The following is a 12,292-nucleotide window of genomic DNA, read 5'->3' as shown; positions in this document are numbered from 1 at the left end:
ACCTGAACAAAAAAAGGAAAGAATGAAGAAAGACAGAAAGTGAAAATAGTGTACTTCAGTATGTATTCATACATCATCAGTTCTTTCTCTGGTGGCAGATAGCTTTTTTCACCATGAGTCATTTGGGATTGTCTTAGATCGAAGCATTGCTGAGAATAGCTAAGTCATCCACAGCTGTTCATAGGACAATATTGTTATTATTGTGCACAATGTTCTCCTCGTTTTGCTCACTTCACTTTGTATCAATTCATTTAAGTCCAGGTTTTCTGAACAAATCCTGCTTGTCATTTCTTATAGCACAATAGTATTCCATTACAATCATATACCATAGTCAATAACCATTTATTAAGTTCCTAGTCAACTTCAATTTTCCTATGATATGACCACTGATATTTGGGTCTAGTATCCATTGTGTGAAATGGTGGTTGACACTTAATTTCTTGTAAAGGAGGAAAAGAGAAAGAACAGATGTAAGAAGGTACTAATAGACGGGACTTGTGAAGTGGTTGGCTACAGGATGCGAGAGAAAGGGAAGAGTCAAAGATGACACCAAAATTTTGAGCTTGGTCAGATAATAGCAGAAAGAGAAGTTTGTAGAAGGATCCTGCTTTGGGGAAAACATTCATAGTATCCTAAGACTTAAGGCTGCAAGGTGACTTAGATACCTATGACTCCTCATTTTTATAGATGGACCCTAAGGCTTCAAGTGACTTGCAGGAGCTCAGTCACTTAACTAATAGCAGAAGAAGAACTTGAACACAGGTTTTCCATAACTCCAAATCCAGCGCTCTTTGAGCTATACCAAGCTGTTCGTAGGATTATGGTTCCGTTTTGGCCGTGTTGAGTATGGTCCACGCAGGTGGATGTGTTCTGTAATTGGAGGTGGACGTCTGAAGTTCCTAGGAGAGTCAATGCTGGGGACATACATAGATTGGAAGGTACCAGCATTGATGATTGTTGGAGATTGGGATGTGACTGTGATTGAGGAGGGAGTACATAGAGAAAGCACTGAAAAGAAAGCCTCCAAGAATACCCAACTTAGAGGCTGAAAGGAGATCCACGAGCTTCGAAGGTTGAAAATTTCCTGGGATTACTCTATGCTTAAAGCATTGGAATACTGTACCACTGTTCGATGAAATTCTAAGAAAGGTTCATTTCTCTGGAATGTGGAAGTTTTCCCATAGAATCTAGGAAGGTGGGTGGATTGATAAACCTGGAGAGGAACAAAGATTCGCTGGACCGAGTCTGGATCTTTAGCCCATCTCTTCTGAAAGCAACCCTCCTTCTGCTCCTACCTCCTCCCCCATTGGAATTTAGCTTTCGAATTCTTAGTAACCTTTTAACTCTTTCCTGAATATCAAGTTTTGATGACTGTTGGCTGCAGGTAGGGTTGTTTTCCTACAGATTCTGGGTTGGTTTGCTGTTTGTTTGGGGTTTTGTTTTGTTTTGTTTTGTTAATACGAATTCATGGTCTAAGTAAGCTAAGTTTCATGAGAAGAGGTCATGAGACAAGGAATCATTTGTCCTATACGTGCACTTTCTAGAAGTTCGAAAATCTTCTCTACAGGAAGGGGGAAATCGAGTACGGCAGTAACGACATTGTTTAGACAGGACCAAGGCCTGACCAAATTGGGACAATCTGTTGCTCTCTTTCCTCTCCCCCGCCTTCTCTCTTTTCCTTCTTCCCCAAATTACAGTCTCAGAGTTCACAGCTGGGAAAGGAAAGGTTCCCCCCCCCCCCCCTTTCCCCCATTTCCTCTCCCTCTACTGCCCCCGGATCCTGCTACTTCGCAGATGTCACCGTGTGGCTCAGGGATCCCAGCTGGCACATCTTCTTGCCCAGCTCTGGGTTTTTTCTCCCCCTCGCTCCACCGTTTGGGCATCGGAGAGGCGCCCAGGACCCCGCCCCTGTGGCCCTCCCTAGCCGGCGCCGAGGGCCGGAACTCGGCTTGGTCACTCTGCCGCTCGGCGCAGGCTCTTGCTCCCGTGAGAGAGTTGGTCTGAAACTACTTGTGCTCTCCCGGGGGATTCCCCGGCCGGGCCGGGCCCTGGCATCCGTCCCCGGGACTCCTGAAATTAGTGGGCCCGCTTGAAAACCCTCAGGTGGCCCGGCTTCTGGTCCTGGAGCCCTGGGGCTTCCGAAAGACACCAGCCGGCTCGTTTCCTCCTGCCACCCAGCTCCCTGACCCACCGATGCCCTCCCAGCGAGCGCTGCCAGGCTCTCCAGTCCCGCGCTAATCTGCACGCCCCGCAGTTCTTTCGCCCCTCCTCTTCGGGATCCCCTTCTCTGCAAGACACACCTCTCTCCCCTGCCCCCACCTCCCCTAGGACATCCCCTGGGTCCCTTCCCGCCAGCCAGGACCTCTCTCCTCTCAGCTCCATCCCCTCCCCCTGCCCAGATCTCTGGCTCTCCGCCCCCCCTTTCCCCCAGACACCTCCCCCAAGCCCCCGATGGCCCCTCCTTTCTGGACCTCCCAACTGCCCCGCCCCCAGAGGAGAACCCCCTTCGGCTCTGTCCGCCCCTCCCACCGGGACGCCACGCCCCCCTCCCGAGTTTCTAGGGGACTGTCTGCAGGGCTGGAGACCAAGTGCTGAGAGGCAAGAGCCTGGTGAATGGAAGTCCAGGGTGAGTGTGTGGCGGGTCCTGGACCCTGACTGAGGCTCGCTCGCGCTCTCTCCCCTCTGTGTCTGTCTGTCTGTCTGTCAGTCTCTCTCTCTCTCTCTCTCTGCCTTAAATCCCGGTTCCTCTCCTCCTCCCCCAGCCCCTCTCGATCCCCCTCTCCCCTCCCCAGGGCTCTTGCCTCCTCCTCCTTTCCCTCGTCCCTCCTCCACTCCACAGTCCTGGGGTTAGCGGCCAGCGGGTCAAGAGCGAGGTGGGAAAGAGGCGTAAGGGGAAGAAAAGGCTTGCGGAGAAGTCCCCGGCCCAGGGTCCGAGCCCTAGGAGTCGTTGTCCCCGCCGGCTGCCAGCAGCTCTCTCCGTGTTCTGGGCGGGCCGGTAAGTGAGGCGCAGGAGTTGGGGGGTCAGCCCCATTCATTCGGTCGGGGTGGCCGGCCGGGGGCCCCGAGCGCGGGGCTCTTCTCCGCTTTCCTGCGGAGTCTTGGCCGGAGAAGCCTGTCCCGAGGACAGGCGGCGGTGCCGGCGGAGCCCAGCCCGGCGGGGCTCGCTTGGCCTGGGGCTCCGGGACAGCGGCTGCGGAGTGAGCCCCCCGTCGCGGGCGGGCTTTCTCTGGACTCTCACAAAGCTGCTTTGCTCCGACTCGGGAGCCTGGGGGGGAGGGAGGTGGAGGAAGACAAGGGGGGGATCCCCGTCTGGCCGGGGGTCGGGGCCGGAGGTTTGGGCAGAATGGGAAGGAAGCCGCCGCTTCTGCGCTTGGCTCCTCGGCAGAAAAGAGAGGAAGAAATTGTTCCTGGAGCCGCTTCCCCGGGGGATGCTGGAGGGAGGCAGAGCCGTGCGGGGCCGCTCCTTGGGCCGCTCCTCCGGCTCTCTGGCGGCTGAGGGGGGGGGGGGGGGGTGCTCCTGGTGCCTAAGCTGGTGCTGCGTGCGCTCATCTCCGCCCGCCGCGCTGGTCCATCCTGGGCGCCCCGCACTCCCGCTGAGGTGGGGTGCCAGCGCCTTTCCGTGCAGTACTGGGGGGGGGGGGGGGGGGTGTTTCAGTCGCGCCTGCTCCAAACGCCCGGGCTGCATTTTTGTGGGAAGCGGGGTGAAGGGGTGGGAGTGGAGTAGTTGCGGGATGGAAAGAGATGGGCGTGGAGGTGGGGCAGACCACATCTGGGCCGATTGTCTCTGTGGGTTCAGCCTGGGTAAGGGACTGAAAGGCGATTGTGTGTGTTTCTGGATTTATTTAAGCACATGCTTGCCTGCTTTCTTTTTTCCACGTAGAGGTCCAGTGTTCTTTGAACTTGGAAAAACTAAAAGATTCTCACAATTTGAGAAGCTGTTGGAGAAGGGACCAGACTTTGAAGGGGTAGAGATGCTTTCCAAGGGGAAGGGGGTGGGAGAAAGTTCGGGCATGGGTTCAAGTAAAGACTTTTCCTGTGCTCCCACTACCCCCATCCCAGAACCATTTCCTGTATTTCTCGTTTTCTCCACTGTGATTGTGTCTACAGTTTACCATCAGTTCCTGGCTAGAAAATGTGTAACTTTGAAAACAAAACCAGCCAGAGCCAAGGCTCCGAGCAGCAGCTGGAGGAGGGGAGAGGGCAAACCCCCCTGCCCCAGACAGGCTTGCCTTTAGCAGCGGCCCGTTGCTCCTGTCTTGTGCACTAATCAGGGATTTCCATCCCTTCCATGGCTAGCTTTCAAAAGGGAATGGATACCAGGCGTTTCCTCTCCCAGGGTTCTTTTACTGCTGTATCTGTTCATTACCTCCCATTTACCTCTGCCCTCCCGAGCGGGGAGGAAGCGAGGACTAAAAATGTGTCTAAAAAGTGCTAGTGAGAAAGGGAGATAAAATTTGAGATTGTTTCATTTATGTGAACTGTCATTAAAGAAAATCTTCGTGGTGGTGAGACCTTTAAATTGTTCACCTAGCAGAAATTTGATTCCAAAGTGGATAAGCTTTGATGGAATTGAATTACTACCAAATAAAATGGTACGTTCTGAGAATACCTTATGCTGTAAGTGGTCATTTAGCTCTTGGACAACAGGGATTTTTGTTGCAAGAGATACGGTGAATGTTTTACAGGGGAAGGGGAGATAATTATTAAGGTAATTAAGGAAGGGGTATGAGCAGGGTAAAGTCTGAAAGCTGTCAAAATCCACTTTTTCCAGAAGTCTAATCATCAGCCTCAATAGCAGTGGTAATGAGCTTTCTAAAAAGGGTCTACTCGGAATATGCGGAAATTATGAGACACAAGGTGGTCTCAGACAAGGGGAGGGTAGATGCAGTCCATTGTGGCTGAGTGCAAAATGATGCATGTTGAAAACAGTCATTTGCGCTGCTCGTCTGTGCTGATGGCTTCTGAATTAGTGATAGTCTCCCGAGGAAAAGTGTGGAGTGATGAATTAAGAGTTTTACTGCAGACTATTCTGCCAAAATGAATAAATTATGAGTTTATTGTAAAAGTAATATGGAAAAGTATATCCATTAGGATTGTTTTCTTTACCTTGAATGATGGGATATAACTTTTAAACTTTTATCTGTGCATTAGCACAGTCCTCTGTCAAGAAACTCCTTCCTCCCCTCTGCCAGTTGCAATCCTTCCCTAGGGCTCCCTTGGGCTTGATGCTGCTCCCCACCCCTGCTGAAAGTGGTCTCTCCCCAATCAGATTTTCCTACAGCACTTTGCATTGATCTGTTTTCCCAGCTCACCTTGTATTATATGTGTACATGTCATTGTGTCCCACACTCATTATATTTCAAGCTCTGAAGACAAAGGAGTAGGTCATTTTTTTCAATCATTGAAGCCCATCTCTGACACTACTTATGTGACCTTGGACAAGTCAACTTCCCTTGGCCTCAGTTTCCTCATCTGTAAAACAAAGGGGTTGGATTTGATGGATCCTGAGGTTCCTTCCAGTTTTTTTCAAGCTAAAGTCCAATGGCTTTCAGGAGCAAAAACATTATAGGCACTTAATAAGTCTTTGTTGCATTAATTATCAAATTTTTTGTGCAAGCCTGTGATTTTATCAGTGTGTAGACAGCTTGTAATGAGGAAACTCCACTGCTTAGTGTACATCAGCAATTGTTCTCCACCATTGAGAAAGTTGCTTGGATAAATGGCATGGGGGCACTTAGAGGTTAAATTACTTTCCCAGGGCCTACTATGTATCTGAGGTGAGACGTAAACCTAGGTTGTCCTGACCCACATTAACCTGACTGTCCACTATGACAAGCACCCCAGCCCTCCCCTTTTCCTTCTCTGAGACTCTTTCTTCCTTGGTTTTCTGGATAGGGTCCTATTATGGTTGTCTCCCTTTCTGTTAGACTGATCTCTCTCAGTCTCCTTTGCAAGTTCATACTCCATGCCTCTCCCTATGTGGGCAGGTTTACCTCTGGGCTCTTTCCTGGGCCCTCTTCTCTTTTCCTCTCTATTGGTGATCAGAGGTGGCTAGGTGGCACTGAGTCTAGAGTCAGGAAGACCTGAATTCAAATCCAGCCTTCAGATACTAGCTGTATGACCCTGAGCAGTCAACTGACCCAGACCTCTGTCTACCTCAGTTTCCTTTCTTGTAAATTGTTGTGAGGATCAAATGAGGTATTTGTAGAGTACTTAGCACAGTACCTGGCACATTGTAGGTGCTTAAGAAATTCTTGTTTCCTTCCTTCCTCCTAAGTATTCAGTTGTTATCCCTATATAGATACACATTGAGCCTTCATTTCTCTCCTGAGCTCCAGTCCCTGATTGACAGTTCCTCCTCAATCATTGGTGGGCCCAACTCATCATGTCCAAATCAGAAATAATTCCCTTCCCCCTCCCTCTAATTTTCCTGTTACTGTCTGGGGCACAAACATTCTTCTCGTCACCATGGTCCCTTGACTCTTCACACTCCCTCTCCCTCCAATCCAGTTAAGTCTTTGACATCCCTCCCATGCACCACCTTCTTTCCGCTCCCACAACAGCCACCCGCACCTGGTCAGCATTGTAAATGCCTCTTAATTCAGCCCCTCCTCTCCAGGTCTCTTCCCTCTGCTATATAGAAAATGGCCGAATTGATATTCTTCAAAGCAAAGGTCTGACCATGTCAGTCTCCAGTTCAAGAAACTTCAACTACTTTCCTTTGTCCTCCAAATAAAATAAAAATTCTTCTGTTTGGCTTTTAAAGTCTTGTGCATTCTGGCTCTAGATTTTTTTCCCCTTTTACTTGGGCTAATTGCATATTATTCCTCTTCACAAGACTGTGTTCTGGCTTAACTAGCCAGAATTCTTTCATGCTTCTTCTGGAATGTTCCTCCACATCACCTCCACTTCCTGGAACTCCTAACTCCCTTTAAGGCTCAGTTCAAACATTTTCAAGATGCCTTTCTCTCAGTTTCCCTCAGTTGTTAGCCCTACCCCCAAAACTGTACATTTATTGTCTATATTTTCTGAATGTGCTACTTTGTGGGCAGCTAGGTGGTACCACAGTGTACATAACACCTGTCCTGGAGACTGGAGACACATCTCCCTCAGTTCAAATCTGGCCTCATATACTGTGTGACCCTGGGCAAGTCACTTAACCCTGTTGGTCTCAGTTTCCTCATCTGTAAAATGAAGAGGAGAAAGAAATGGAAAACCACACCAGTATCTTTGCTAAGAAAACCTTAAAAAGGGATCATGAAGAGTTGGGCATGATCGAAAAACAGCTGAGCAGTGAAGTCTTTTGTGAACATTTTATATACCCCCAGTAGGATGGAAAGTCCTTGAGAACAAGGTCTCTTGTGTTTTCTTCCCCAGCACTCAGCCCAGTGCTATGCACTAAGTAGGCATTAAATAAAAGCTAACTTACCTCATTGAAATGAACCTGACTTCTCAAAGGTCATGTCAGGAAAACAGATGCAGGCCTTCTCAAGTTGGAAGACGTTCAAGGACAGCAATGGTTTGTGGGCCCCTTGTCTGAGGACAGGCCTGGCCAAGGGCAGAGAGGCTTGTCATCAAGTCACTTACAAGGTGGTGAATATTTTGGCTGGAGACTGATTGCTAAGGCATGGAGGGCTTTCGATATGCAATCTGCATTGGTCGGTAAGAGATTATATACCCAAAGGTAATCATGTTGACCTAGGATAATAAGGTGGTGCCGTGGATAGAATGCCATGCCTGGAGTCAGGAAGACTCATCTTCCTGAGTTCAAACCCAGCCTCAGACACTTCCTAGCTGTGTGACTTTGGACAAGTCACTTAACCCTGTTCACTTCAGTTTCCTCATCTGAAAAATGAGCTGGAGGAGGAAACGGCAAACTACTCCAGTGTCTTTGACATGAAAACTCCCAATGGGATCATAAAGTTTTGGGCATGACTGAAATGACTCAACAAGAACAAAAACCTTTAAACTAGTGCCCTTATCTTCTCTACATCACAGCTAATGTAGGCATCAAGTGAGATAATGCATGTTGAGAAAATACTCTGTAAATGTGGATTATTCAATATATTTTTGCATTGTAGTTCTTTGAAAATTGGTAATCAATACATAGTACATAGATAGATAGGTAAATAAATAGATATGCATGTATGTACATGTATTTGGCAATTCTTAGTTTATTAAACGACTAAATTAACCAGAAAGCTCCATTCCTCAGCCATTCTAGACAGACACAGGGGTAGGGTGCAAAGAGTGGTTACTCAGTAAATATTTTAGCCTGGTTAGTCAACTAACAAGCATTTATTAAGCACTTACTGGTACCTTGGACTACTCCCCTTAGGACCCTGCCTCCAGTTCTGGGTTCTGGGTTCTCCTTATCTTGCCCTAGATCAGGCTGCTACCTCACCTGCCATCTCTCCCTTGTGTCTCTCCCCTTTTCTACTTTCCCATTATGTCTTCTGCTGTTAACGTGTAAGCTCCATGACTCATTTGTATCAGCAATGAACGTAGTGTTTGACACATAATAAGTGCTTAAGAAACGTGTATCTAGGTATGTATGTATATATGCATCTCTCTATGTATCCATCCATCTGTCTGTGACTAAATAAAATTCTAAGAACCAAAATGGGGAAGAAGTGTTATTAATACAGTCATGGAACCCCGAAGGTATGAGGCCAAAGCACCATTCATTCATTCAACAAACATTTATTAAGTTGGAAGTTCTGGGGATACAAAGTGGGGAAAGGGAAGTGTGTTTTTATTGGGAGGGAAACAATAGCTACCCCCAAAATTAAATGCTAAAGATATATAGAGTAGTACAAAGTAACTCTGGGATAGTGTTAGTGCTGAGGTCGGAAAGACAAAGGTGCTGGCAAGTCCCTCAGGATCAGCTTTCTGGAGGAGATAGTGCTTAAGGTGAATAGGGGATTATACTTGCAGAAGTAAGGAGCATGTGCACACCAGGTGTGAGAGACGCCAGCCTCCCCCATCTTAGCTTCTACACTTGTAAAATGAGGGGACTGAACTAGATAGCCCTTGAGGACCCCTCCATTTCTATGACCTATGACCCAAAAGAAATGGTGGGTATGGACAATGACAAGAAGGCAGAGAGATGAAGAGTAATGGGTAATACGTCCAGGAAGCCTGATTTCTCAGCTATGACCCAATGACAATGGTCCATAATAGAGGCGAAGCTAGCCTGAGTGCTGCTTGACTCTCTCCCCGTTATCTTAGGAAATGTGATGGATAAGGTGAAAGAAAAGCTGGGTGACTGTTCCCCCTTAGCTTTTAAGGTTTTGAAGCCCCACAACCCAAGTGTTGTTACATTCTTGTTTCAGCGGCTCACTTTTTATGACCTCGTTTGGGGTTTTCTTGGCAAAGATCCTGGAGTGGTTTAATAGTTCCGTCTCCAGCTCATTTTACAAATGAGGAAACTGAGGCACACAGGGTTAAGTGACTTGTTCAGGGTCACACAGCTAGTAAGTGTCCCAGGCTGAATTTGAACACAGGCCTTCCTGACTTCAGGCCAGTGCTCTCTCTACTGTACCACCTAACTGTCCCTCCACCAACAGTAACCAAAGCAGGGCTTATTGTATACGATTCTCCACATCTGTCATGCTCAACACTGTCCTTTGGATCATGGGATACAGAGTCTACATATCCTACATATCAGTGGCCGCTAGATCTACAGCTGGATTATGTCAGATAAGAGTGAGAATGAAGGATGTTGTGGGCAAACAAATGCTAAGCAGTTATCTAACTAGGAGTCAGTGTTCGGAGAGAACTGAGAATGGGTCTGTGAATATGCCCCAGGTCAGAGAGAGATGGGAAATGAGTGAGGCGGAGGTATGGAACAGGGTTGAGACTGGGAGCAGGACCAGGGTGGAAAGTGGGTCACTGAAGATATATTTAAAAACAATGTGTTTTTACTCCATCTATTCAGCACGTGGCTCCGCAGTCCCAGTTAGGAGCTCCCAGGGTCCCTTAGCATTCACTCAGTTGTCACTCAATTTAGTTATAGGGTGTTTTAGAATATTGCTCAGCTCTCACTTTGTAAATTTGCTTTGTCCTCTCCCCCTAAGCACGTGGTAAATTTCTCCGAAATGAGAACACTGTCTTGTATTCTTTCAAATTTTACTCTCCACTAAATAGACATTGATAAATATTGTTCCCTGTGAAAAATAATGAGGATGATGATGATGATAAATAGCAAGTATTTGCATGACAATTTCAGGTTTGCAAAGTACTTTACAGAAACCTCTTTTTATCTTCACAGCAACTCTGAGAAGTAGGTGCTAGTATTATTTTCTTGTCCATTTTACAGATGAGGAAATTGAGGCTGAAGGAGGCTAAGTGAGTTACCAGGGAGGGTCATAAAGCTCCTAAGTGTCTGAGACTAGAATTGAACTCAGATTTCCTTAACTTTATCCACTGGGCCAAGTAGCTGCCTCTGGATGTATATGAGACGCATACTAAGTAGACTGACAAAATTATAACGTTTGCCTGATTACTATAGTAACCCTACATTTGGGATATTTATCTACATTGCGAGTAGACTATATAGTACCTCCCAATATCCTCTTTCATGCCCAACTTCAACTATTCATATTCAGCACAGAGAGCAGAAATGTGGCGTATTATTTACCAGATTTAAAGATGGAATTGATCAAGATCTATATCTGGATCCTGCCTCTCTTGATAGTGATTGGGTGCGTGACCATGGGCAAGTCACTCGATTTCTCTGAGATTCATCTAGCAATGTTGTTATTATTGTTCAAGCATATCCAACAGACCCTACTGTTCAAGAAATTGACATTAAGTTATAAAGTTCCTACCAACATTTAAACTCCACACATTTTATCTCACACACTCCTTCTAACAACACAGTGAGGCAGGTATCTTTATCCCCATCTTCTAGATGAATGGGAAGGAAATGAGGGAAAGAAAGAGGTTCGAGAAGCATCTACGTACATCCAAATGGCTGCACAATTTGTGAAGGAGTTCAGACTGGCTGCTACGCCTTCAGTTATAAACTGCTAAATGTTATACTGTCCCACATAATTTCCTTAGAAAGTAACAGATAACTCATTTGAGGTGCACTGATTTGGCAAACCCCATTCTATAGTATCTACGGTGTCCCCAAACTCTTAGTTCAGTTTTAAGCTGTTAAAAAAAAGCCAAGAACCAGGAAAAAAGGCAAAACAGACCTCTAAACAGCCAGAAATAGGTATCACAAGATCCCCACCACTAATAAAGTTTGTATACTTGGTTCCTGGGAAGGTTTTTTGGACCCTCATTCAGAGCTTATTTACTCCTATTTTGGATATAATTCTAACAAGTTTACTTATCCCATTTCCCAGCTTACAGCCGTCTATAAAGAGCAAATTAGAAAATGAAGAGAGGTCAGCTACTTGAGGCAGGTCCATTAAGAGGAGGAAGAAGGAATAGCTGATAGTAGCAAGAAAGGAAAAAAGGACACTTATTAAAAACCAGCTCAAGCATTAAAAAAGTATTCCAGTATGGTAGACGTTTATCACAGGAGCAGATAGTGCCACATACCTTAAGAGCCTCTGAGGGCACCATTGTATTACAACGTGGTATACAATGAAGTTACCTAAAGATGACCCTGAGTCATAATGGAAAGGTTATAAATATTTAGTATCTTCTGTTTAAAAATGTAGAACAGGAGCTGTATAGTTTAGAAAGATTTCTATCGAAAAAAGTGGAGCACTTTACAAATTTGGGACCTTAAGAAGTAAATGTCATTATCTGGAAAATTCACTTGGGTAGAACAGCTCACCAGGACAGTGCTGGATTAAAGATGTCTTACAACAGAGAGAGAACATGTGCACTCATATTTCATCCCCTGAAACTTTAGAATTAAAATGTTTGTTTAGCCATTGTATTTTGGAGAGAGGATTTAAAAAAACCCCAATTTATCACATACATTACTTACTTTATTAGCCGTTTTCTTCTTTTATGTTCAGTCCTTCCTAACCTTGCCCTTGGACTTTGGCAGATAAATGAAGAAGAAACGCAGTGTATTCAATCTTTTTACATTGATGTGTCCTCTTATCGGTTTGGTATGCTTTATTATTATTGATCGAGTCCTCTAAGAAGTTTTATAAGGAATATTTGGAAAAGCATTCAAGTTAAACTTTTAAATAGCATATTTTCTTGTTCTAGGACTTCGAAGGTGACATTTAGAAGAGGGCAGCACCTAGATCAATATTTGATTGAGTTCCTGAAAGAACAGTTCCTGAAAATGATGTGCATTTACAGCATTGAAGAGGAG

The 12,292-nt window shown here is 46.0% G+C and overlaps 1 protein-coding gene across 5 annotated transcripts in view; it reads left to right on the top strand.

Annotated features, from left to right (window-relative positions):
- The first annotated feature begins 2,521 nt into the window (after nucleotides 1–2,521).
- The window catches only part of LHFPL2 (LHFPL tetraspan subfamily member 2), a 241,756-nt gene continuing 231,985 nt past the window's right edge, over nucleotides 2,522–12,292 (top strand). For 3 of the 5 annotated variants that reach the window (XR_011966527.1, XM_072606415.1, XM_072606413.1), the window contains exon 1: nucleotides 2,633–2,995. The gene's annotated coding sequence lies outside the window, so the exon portion shown is untranslated. The other 2 variants (XM_072606416.1, XM_072606414.1) reach the window with 1 other exon arrangement.

Source organism: Notamacropus eugenii, chromosome 4, assembly GCF_028372415.1.
Source record: "Notamacropus eugenii isolate mMacEug1 chromosome 4, mMacEug1.pri_v2, whole genome shotgun sequence".
Lineage (NCBI taxonomy): Eukaryota > Metazoa > Chordata > Mammalia > Diprotodontia > Macropodidae > Notamacropus > Notamacropus eugenii.
This window is presented reverse-complemented; position numbering and strand designations above follow the sequence as displayed.